Genomic DNA, 9,656 nt, shown 5'->3' on the forward strand with positions numbered 1-9,656 from the left:
ATCTTCATGTACTTGTATGTCCCTTAACTCGTAAAGAGCATGTTTATAGTGGGAATCTTCTTTTTCTGTGTCATCTTTCCTATTATATAAATATGTAATATCTCTTACTTTTTCGGTTAAGCATTTAGAGCTCATGGAACTTAAATTTGCCTTTTCTGAGTGTCCTCCCTCTATTTCTTCACCACTTCCCTTATTGTGTATCTGTTATCAAGTTTGGTTCTGATCTTGTTGCTGCAAAAATTCAGATGATCTCTTTTGAAAATTAATAATCCAATTTCTCTACATATTTTTGTGATGACGTACTTATGGATTTTGTGACAAAATTGCGTGAACTTCTCTTTTGTAGTGTGTAAAGGTTTCAGTTTATAAATATTAATGCAGAAAGAAAACCTTTTTGTTTAACTGCGTGTCGGTTCTCCGCTCGGAGTAAAATCTTTAGTCAACAGTATTATATATATAAATATCTTTAGAAGCATCTGAAAAACTCTCTTGACCAATTGAGTAGATTTAAGGAATAGCAGTAGCTACTGCAATGGGAGTTTAATATGCAATAGCAATCCAATCCAAGGGCTTCATTAACTTTCTGCTTGCTCCGTGGCTTTTAATTATTTCCAATACCTGTAAGAGTACTGACTAGCTTCATAATTCCAGCAGCCCCTTAAATAAGAAAATATATGCCTTTGACACACACACACACGCGCGCGCACATATATGTATGAGAGAAATTTAGAAGAATGGGAAAATAATGAAAAGGTGAAAAGATGAGAGATGATAGAAGAAAGATGGTTTCTGTGAGAATACGTGAATAGAGAGATTAGATACAATCGTGATCCTTCAAGTACTTAGATGCCTTTTTACTCTTTAATAAAATGGTCAGTAATTGTCTGCTTAATAAATATACTAGTCACCATACTTTTGTTTGAAATGTATTCAGTTAAAAAAGTCATATGTTCTGTGGTATAAAGATCATTATCTATTTAAGATATGATGATACCATATACAAATTGGATGAGGCTGACATCCCCTCTCATTCGCCTCTCCCTCACTCGGCCCTTATCCCTGTTGCTATATAATAATTAAATCCCAGCCTTCTGCCTCATCTTCAACTTCCCCACCTTCAAGTGAAAAATTAATTCTCCCTGCTTTCGACTTCCATTCAAAATCTTATGCTTTGAAAGTGGGTCTTGTTGGTTTGTTCGTTTGTTTGACATTTTTAGTTGTTGCTTAGGTGGGGGTAAAACCCAAGCAGCAAGTGGTAGAAATAACGGCTATACACAGAGTAACGGAGCTTTTAATTCATGTTCGAACTGTATGGCGCAAGGGTTGTGTGATTGACAGCAACCCTTCACCGCACAGTGGGCAATGGCACTCTGCCTTCTGAAGGCGGTAGCCCATCTGATCTCCTATTTCTTGGAGGCGGCAGTCTCACTTCTTCTTTTTCTTTGTATTATTAGCCTAGCTCTGTAGATTATATATGCATAAGTTTAAACGACTATTTGAGAATTAATCTATTTCAAGCATGTAATTAGGTCTCAAGAGAGAAAAAGAAAAAGAAAAGAAAAAAAGCCTTCGTTGTTCTTGTTCTTTTTTTTTTTTTTTTGGGGGAAAGTCATGATATTGAGGATCAAGAGGGTGCCGATGGTTGTTTTGAATTATCAGAAAGAGGATATGGAGGAGGTTGCTGCTGCTCATCATGTAACTGGTGTGAGAATTGCTTGAACAAATGTTGCATTCAAGGAACAAAGCTTCCTCTATATGCATTCAAGAGGGTGAACAAGATTGAAACTGAAATGGATGTGCATGGACATGAGGTTAGGGAGCCTGAGCCTCCCATTGCATTTCTGGACTTGCTCATTCTTGGGGAGTGGAAGGACCATGTACGGAGAGGACTATTTCGCTATGTGATGAGTATAATTTATATACATATTTTACCTTTTATTGTATATTTGCTAGTTAATTTTATTTGTTATTTTTAATTAATTGAATTATTTTATTAAATAGGGAATTAATTGGAGATTGGAAATAAAAAGTGCAAAAAAAATAACAATTTGGGGGAATATTAGTTGGAGCTGTGACATAGTTAAGAGCTAAGAGCAATTTGCATTGAAAATGAATTTCAATTCTCCAATTGAGTTACACGTGCATGGCATTGCAAAAGTGGAAAGCAATTTAAATGGGGGCCACGCTTGACTTTCAAAAGTGGAATTAATGGCTTATGGTGGCGTTATTATGGAAGCTTTGTTTTATAATTGGAAAAGGATTTTAATTAGTAGACAAAGAGGATTCGGTGGCTAAGCATTATAAAAAGAAGCTTTTGGCTTTTGGAGAGAGGAGCCGCCAGAAGAGGGAAACGCGAGACAAAGAGAAGAAAATCTGCTGTAGTTCGACTTCCATGGCTGGTTTTATCTCTTTTGTTGCTCACAATTCAAGTATGTTTAGTTAATTTTCTTATACTGAAGTTAAAGATGAAACTCTATTCAATGAAATAATTATCTTTTTATTTATTTAATTCTATATATATGTGCTTTAATGTTTATGGTTTTTATTTCACATGAATAATTGGATGTTATTAAAATCTTTTCATCAATTCTGTCATGCATTATTGATTGTTAGGATTAATATTCGATTAATTCTATGCTTGGATTTATAAAATTTATACATGATTATCTTTGATTTTATGTCTTTCATTAAATTGTTTACATGGAGTGCTTAGGAAAACTTTGACTCTTTGTTATTTGATATGTTCACATGGGATATTTAGATTTCATACTATTAAGCGAAAAAAGAACCTATATTAGATTTAATTAATTGGGCTTAATTGTTATATTTATGAGATGACATAGATTGATTTCGAGTTGTCACTCTAGAATTGGGGATTAATTAATATTTAGATAATTACTAGTTGAATAGTGGTGGATTCTAAAACCTTGGTAATTTTTGTCTTATTGAAATCTCATTTACTTTAATTGTTTTCTTAGTTTAATTAGTTTGATTTCCCTTAAAATCTCAATTTGCTCAACTAGGTTAGGATTAATATTAATTTTAGATTTAAATTAGACTTGTCAATTCATAAAAATCCCTGTGGAATCGACCTCGTTACCACTATTCTATCTCTAGATTCGTGCGCTTGCGAGTATATTAAAATTTTCACAACACTATGACATTACTGCCTATGAAACCAAGGTCATTTCTGGTCAGTATGGTTTCATTGCTCAACTGAACTATCCCCGCCACCTGAAGAAGAGGCCTGCTGAATTCCGTGTTGAAAAGGTTGTCCAGCCTTTTGATGGGAACAAATTTAGGTTTACCAAATGGGGCAAGAAGAGGTGCTCTTCCAGTTTGAGGCAAGTGAAGATTGTGAAGTCCAGTTTCACCTAAGTGCCCCCTTTGATGTTGAGAATTCTCCAAGTGTTGTTTCCATCAATGTGAGTCCTATCAAGTATGGGCATGTGCTGTTGATCCCACGCGTTCTTGAGTGCTTGTTACAGAGGATTTACTGTGTCAGCTTCTTGCTTGCACTTTACACGGCTGCTGGAGCTGGGAATCCACACTTCAGGTTGGGTTACAACAGCTTGGGTGCATTTGCTACCATCAACCACCTTCACTTCCAGGCTTCCTACATGGCTTTGCCTTTTCCAATTCAGAAGGCTCCTACCAGGAAGATAATCACTTCTGGTGGTTGTGTGAAGATCTCTGAGCATTTTAACTATCCGGTTAGAGGCCTTGTCTTTGAAGGTGGAAACTCTCTGCAGGATTTATCCAACACAGTCTCGGATGCATGCGTTTGCCTTCAAGAGAACAACATTCCTTACAATGTTCTCATTGTTGATTGTGGAAAGCGCATATTTCTCTTTCCACAGCGCTATGCTTAGAAACAAGCTCTTTGGGAAAGTGAGTTCAGAGCTTCTGGACACCCAAGTAAACCCTTCTGTGGGAAATTAATGGGCATATGGTGTTAAAGAGGAAGAAGGACTATGAAGAGGCATCTGAAGAAAATGCTTGGAGGCTGCTTGCCAAGGTCTCTCTCTGAAGAGAGGTTCCAAGAAGTAAATGCTCTCATCTTTGAAGCCATTGTGTGTGGTGATAATGCCAATGGAGATGTTGCTGAGAGCATAATTGGGAGGCAGATGCAAAACCAAAGCCTCATGGTGCCGTGGATGTCATTAACAAAAGCTCCCGTCCTGCCATGGTGTCAGGGACTCCGGAATGCCTAGTTCTTCAGTAAATTCTGTGACTTGGTGACCAGACTGGCTGTCTTTGTCTGGTTTCATGTATGGAGTGTGCCATTAGCCTAGTTGCCTAAATAAGCAAACTTTGTGTGCGCTGCCGTTGAGTTTAGTCTAATTTGCACTGTAATGTAGGTAAGATACTTTGTTTGCTGATGAGCCTCTGTTCATGCTTATGGATTTGGTTCTGTATAATTTTATGCTGCAGCAGCAATTCTTGTGGCTATAACCCAAAAAAAAAAAAAAATTGGACGAGGCTGCTGTCCGGATTAACACATTTTATTTTTCTTATGCGACTTTTTTTTTTTTGGACTTAATCACGAGGTATCCTGGGGAGAGCCCTAACTGTGGGAGGCATCTTTAAGTCCGTACCACAACCCAAACTAGAAGTCCCCGCTTGAACCGGGAGGTACATGTTCTCCTAACAAAAGCAACTTCCCTGCGACTCGAACTGGAGAGCAAATCTAGTCAAGCCACTTAAGGGGACTTCATTGCCAGTGGAGCCAACACTTTGTTGGTTTTCTTATGCGACTTTAAGAAGTGACTGGTTTGGCTGCACGCGTATATCACAGAGGAGGATTAACACATTCAACTATTTCAAGTCAATAGTCTTCTTTGAAAATGATGTTTAAGTCTTTGACCATCATCATTATATGTCATCTTCGTAGAAATTTAATTAATATCTAGTTCGAATACAGCAAGAGTAAATTCTTGTAAAGTTCGATCTCTTTGTTCACATCTTAATACCAATGATCTGGAATCATGCGAATCTAACCCCTACTTTGTTAATAAAATTATTCTAGTTTAAATATTAATTAATTTTCCCATCCATTTAGTAATTTTATTAGTCAACAACTCTCCAAATAGAAAGATTTGTATTGTCTTCTATTATTTATTACTATATGCCTTTCTGTAGTCAAATGGCGCTCATATTATGATGAGTTTTTAGTACTCTTAGAACATTGTTCCTTAATTATTCATTACTTGCCTTATATGTATTATAATGATTGGTTGAAGCAAATACATAACAAACAACGGATGGAAAAAGAACAGTAATCCAGGAGCACCCAAGACTTTTCTGATGGCTAGTTTGAGCTTACTTTTTTTCTTTCTGAGTAGTGACACGTAAACGGATTTCCAAGCTACAGATTCGCTACGGATGCTGCAGCTGTGTTGTGTATTTTAGCTTTAAGCTTATGTTTACTATGTCGCTCTAAATATTCTTTAGCTACATCTCCATTACTTTTATTGAAGTTTATTCCGTTCGCGGGATCAATCATAGGGGACCCCAAAAAATTAAAAAAAATTAAAAAAAAAAAAGATGAGCTAATCTTAATAATCAGTTATAAAGGCGTAAGGCAAGCAAAAATCTGAGATATTTTTTATTTGCCAAATTAAAGTTAAATTCACCCAATGAAAAGAAAAAAAAGCTAACATTGGTCAAAGCAGAGCAGAATTTGATCACTATCTTTATTGTTCTAATGGATTAATAGTATAACTAAACTCTAACCAGAGTATAAAGATCGACGATGGTCTAAAGAGAACGACATACAAGTTTCTTTAACCCTACACTCAATAATACATTGTGCATCATATGAGAGCACAAATTTACTTTTAGAAAGATTCCGAATTTCTAACGAGCACTCTGAATACTAAGGATATAACGAGCCATCCCAGAGCGACCCTGCCGAAAAAAATGGTGAGTGGGAAAAAAAAAAATATGACAATTAGTTAGAGGAACAAAAGCTTGTAAGACGAAAGAGTAAAATTTAAGGATGAAGAAATTAAAAGCATATGTGAGCCGATTACAATGACTAAAACACACTAGAAATTAAAGGAGTATTACCGCTTAATTAGTTCCTGATCTTTCCTTGCAGTTTGGCAATATTCACAACTGCTGTCACATAGAGCCAATCTTTCATACAAGTCAAGAAGTCGTTGTAACCATATCTCCACGACCTATTCAGTATTGAAGTTCCGCAGACTCCCCAGATTCGAACAAAAGACCAAGAATCAAGCTCACATAAAATCCGAGAGTTATAAACTGATCATCCTCATCTTCTGGAGTGTTTTTGTTAGGTCCCAGTCAGAGACAGCCAATGATTACGCGTAACACAAGTGATATTTTTCTGCTTATGGCGAGGAAAGACCAAATAATTATTGTTTAGAATTCTCAATGCTTTTATTCATATTGTGGAGCTTATTTATAATAACAAGACTTTGGTTTCCATCCTACAATTACGGTTAAATAAAAGAATATAGCAACTTAGCTAAGAATTCGAAACCGAAAGATAATCGAAAACAACTTCCGTGTTGGCCCAATTGTTAATAAGCGTATTCCTAGATCACGGCTCCGGCTCCAGCTCCAGCACGTATCTTCACGATCTCAGCACATGCATGTTTCATGCATGGCTTGCATGGTGCCCTCACGTAGCAAACTTAGGATTTGGCTTTGGCATTCTTCCAGATCTTCGTGGCTCATGCATTTGCTGTCTATCAGTTTTCATCATCATCTCTCCCAGACATGTAGTCTATTCTTCATCCGGACACTTGTTTGGAAGAAGAAGGCCAGAAAGTTCAAGATTTCCCGCATACACTGAAGCATTGAAGCTCTAGAACTGAGTGCCTAATGTGATTTTCCCTGACAAGTTGTTGCATGACAAGTCCAAGACACCAAGACCACTTAACTGAGAGAGGCTAGAAAGTAATACTTCCAGAAAACAGGTTTCTAGACAAATCCAGGAAATCCAATGATTTTAACTGACCAATCTTTGGAGTGATTGGTCCTGTTAAATTGTTCCTCGAACGGTTTAAGGCAATTAACCCACAAGATCCATGACTTCTTCAGGAATTACTCCATGTAATTTGTTATTCGAAAGGTCAAGGCACTTTACAAATCTCAAAGTACGCTTGTACTCGTTTTCACTTCCTTTCTAAGTCAACTGTGAATTGTCCATATAGCCGTACGCATTTCCAAGGAGAACCCAGCCACCAGACGTATTTGCCCAACCCAATGGTCGGATCGGAACTTCCTTCTTGGGTGATGGCTGAAAAATTATTGAAACACTCTGTTATCCTTCCTGATATATTGTTCAAAGAAAGATCCAAGACTGAATCAGTGCTAGATGGCATAACTGGAAAGGTATATATCCATGAAATTTGTTAGATTTCAAGCCAAGAACAATCAAATCTTGAAGGCTTCCTCCTATCCATGTTGTTATCTCATCAAACAATGCATTCTTCCCGAGATCCAAAACTCTCAGTTGTGAGCAATTCCTAAAAGATGAAGGCAATTCCCCAGTTAGCCTATTGTTGTGTAAACTCGTGTAAGAAGCCCATTGAGTCTGGAATTTTTTCCGGAGAAGCTATTGTTTGCAAAATTAAGAATGGATAGGCTATCAAAGTTCAACCAACAATCAAGAAGCCCTCCAGATAATAAGTTATTAGAGAGATTAAAAATGTTTCACGTGTTTTTAATAATCAAACATAAGAAAGTAATTGACTCTGAGGACTTATTTTTAGAGAGATTCGAGAACGTAGAATTTGAAGGAAGCGGTGGAATTGGGCCCTTAAAGTTATTTGAACTGATATCTATAATAAATACAGCACCGATATTCTCACACCAATAAGCACCACAGTTAGCACAAAACGGTTCGTTTTGTGCTAACTATAAAACATTTAACTGTAGCTTAAAAACGCATATTCATTTTGCTCAAACGCAGACCACACACGCGCTCGAATTTCTGAAACGCAAACGCAAACTACACACACACTCATCTCACTGGAGCACAGCACTCTCTCTCACTGTGGGTCTCTCCACATATAGCTTGGCTATCAGTTGTTTCTCTCCCAACCCCGTGAATTGCATTCTGACGGCACTTCTGGAATTTGAGACCTAGCTGCAGCTTCACTCTGTCGGTATGAATTTATGTTAATTTTACTGATTATTATACAAGAAAATATATGCATATGAGTAGAGCCGGCCATGAATTATTTTGATTGTTTGAGAAAATTTTGCTGATCATGAATTATTACAGTGAGTTAGCTTAGTTTTGTGAATTATTTTGTTCTTGAAATTAGTTTTGTTAATGTGAATTATTTTTATATTGTTGTCGTGAATTATGCGATGAGACTGTATGCGATGGATCTTCATTATTTGATTGAAATTTCAGGCAGCCATGTTATATCTAAGTCAAGGAAAAGTAGATGTCAGCATTGCACTCCTTGTGCATATAAATCTTTTAATAGCCTTATTGAAACATGAGAACTGATCATTACCAAATAATATATGCTCTCTCAATTTTGTATCAAGCTAAAAAGAATCCCTATCCAGAGATGCATCAAATGGAATTACTTGCAAATAAATCATCTCAAGGCCCTTAAAATCTGATATGCCTCTATAAATGGCTAATGATTTTACAAAGCACACAAATCTTAGATCAACAAATGATATCTAACCAATAACGAGCATCAATAATTGCCATGTGTAATCGGCAATTTGCTGACTTCATTATTCCGTTATTAATGTATAATTAATTAACACCTATGCTAAATGGTTTTGTTAATGTGAATTATTTTCATATTGTTGTCGTGAATTATTTTGTTTTTGATAATATAAATTTCCATTTTGATGATATGAATTATTTTCATTTCGTATAAATAAAGAATATGGAAAATGCCATCGAAGACATTGAGGAGTTGGAGAAAATTGAGGAGGAGGACGAGCCAATGATTGGGATGTCTTTTAATACCGATACTGAAATGTTTATGTACTTCAAAGAGTATGGTAAAAAAAAAGGATTTCCAGTTATGCGGAGAAGTAGTAGAAAGGATAGTGATGGGATACTTAGAAATGTGTCTTTTGCTTGTGGCCGAAGCGGGGAGACAAGAAGCAAATCTACTAATATCTTAAAGCCGCAACCTAATATAAAGACAGGCTGCAGTGCTAGATTAGGAGTTGGTTTAGGGGATGATGGAAAATGGACGATTCGAAGCATAAATCTTGAACACAACCATCCATTGTTGACTCCAACGAAGTCAAGGCTTTTTCGATGCAATCGTAGCCTCAGTGCACATGCAAAAAAGAAACTTGATATAAATGATCGAGCGGGAATCAAATTGTCCAAAAATTATCAGTCACTTGTTATTGAGGCCGGTGGACATGAAAACGTGACATTTATAGAGAGAGATTGTAGAAATCATATTCAGAAAGAAAGAAGATTACGGCTTGGAGATGGGGATGCTGCTGCTCTTCAGAATTATTTTATGAAAGTGCAAGCGGAAGATAATAGATTTTTCTTTAGTATGCAAGTGGATGATGAGGGCCGACTAAAAAATATTTTTTGGGCTGAGCCAAAAAATAGGGAAGCCTACAAAGAGTTTGGAGACGTTGTTACATTTGACACCACATATCTTACAAATAAGTATGAC

General features: G+C 36.6%; 1 pseudogene; it reads left to right on the top strand.

Moving 5' to 3' along the window:
- Nucleotides 1-395: 395 nt before the first annotated feature.
- LOC18033012 lies at nucleotides 396-4,489 on the top strand (annotated as a pseudogene).
- The last annotated feature ends 5,167 nt before the right edge of the window (nucleotides 4,490-9,656 follow it).

The sequence above is a fragment of the Citrus clementina genome, unplaced genomic scaffold (genome assembly GCF_000493195.1).
Source record: "Citrus clementina cultivar Clemenules unplaced genomic scaffold, Citrus_clementina_v1.0 scaffold_9, whole genome shotgun sequence".
NCBI lineage: Eukaryota > Viridiplantae > Streptophyta > Magnoliopsida > Sapindales > Rutaceae > Citrus > Citrus x clementina.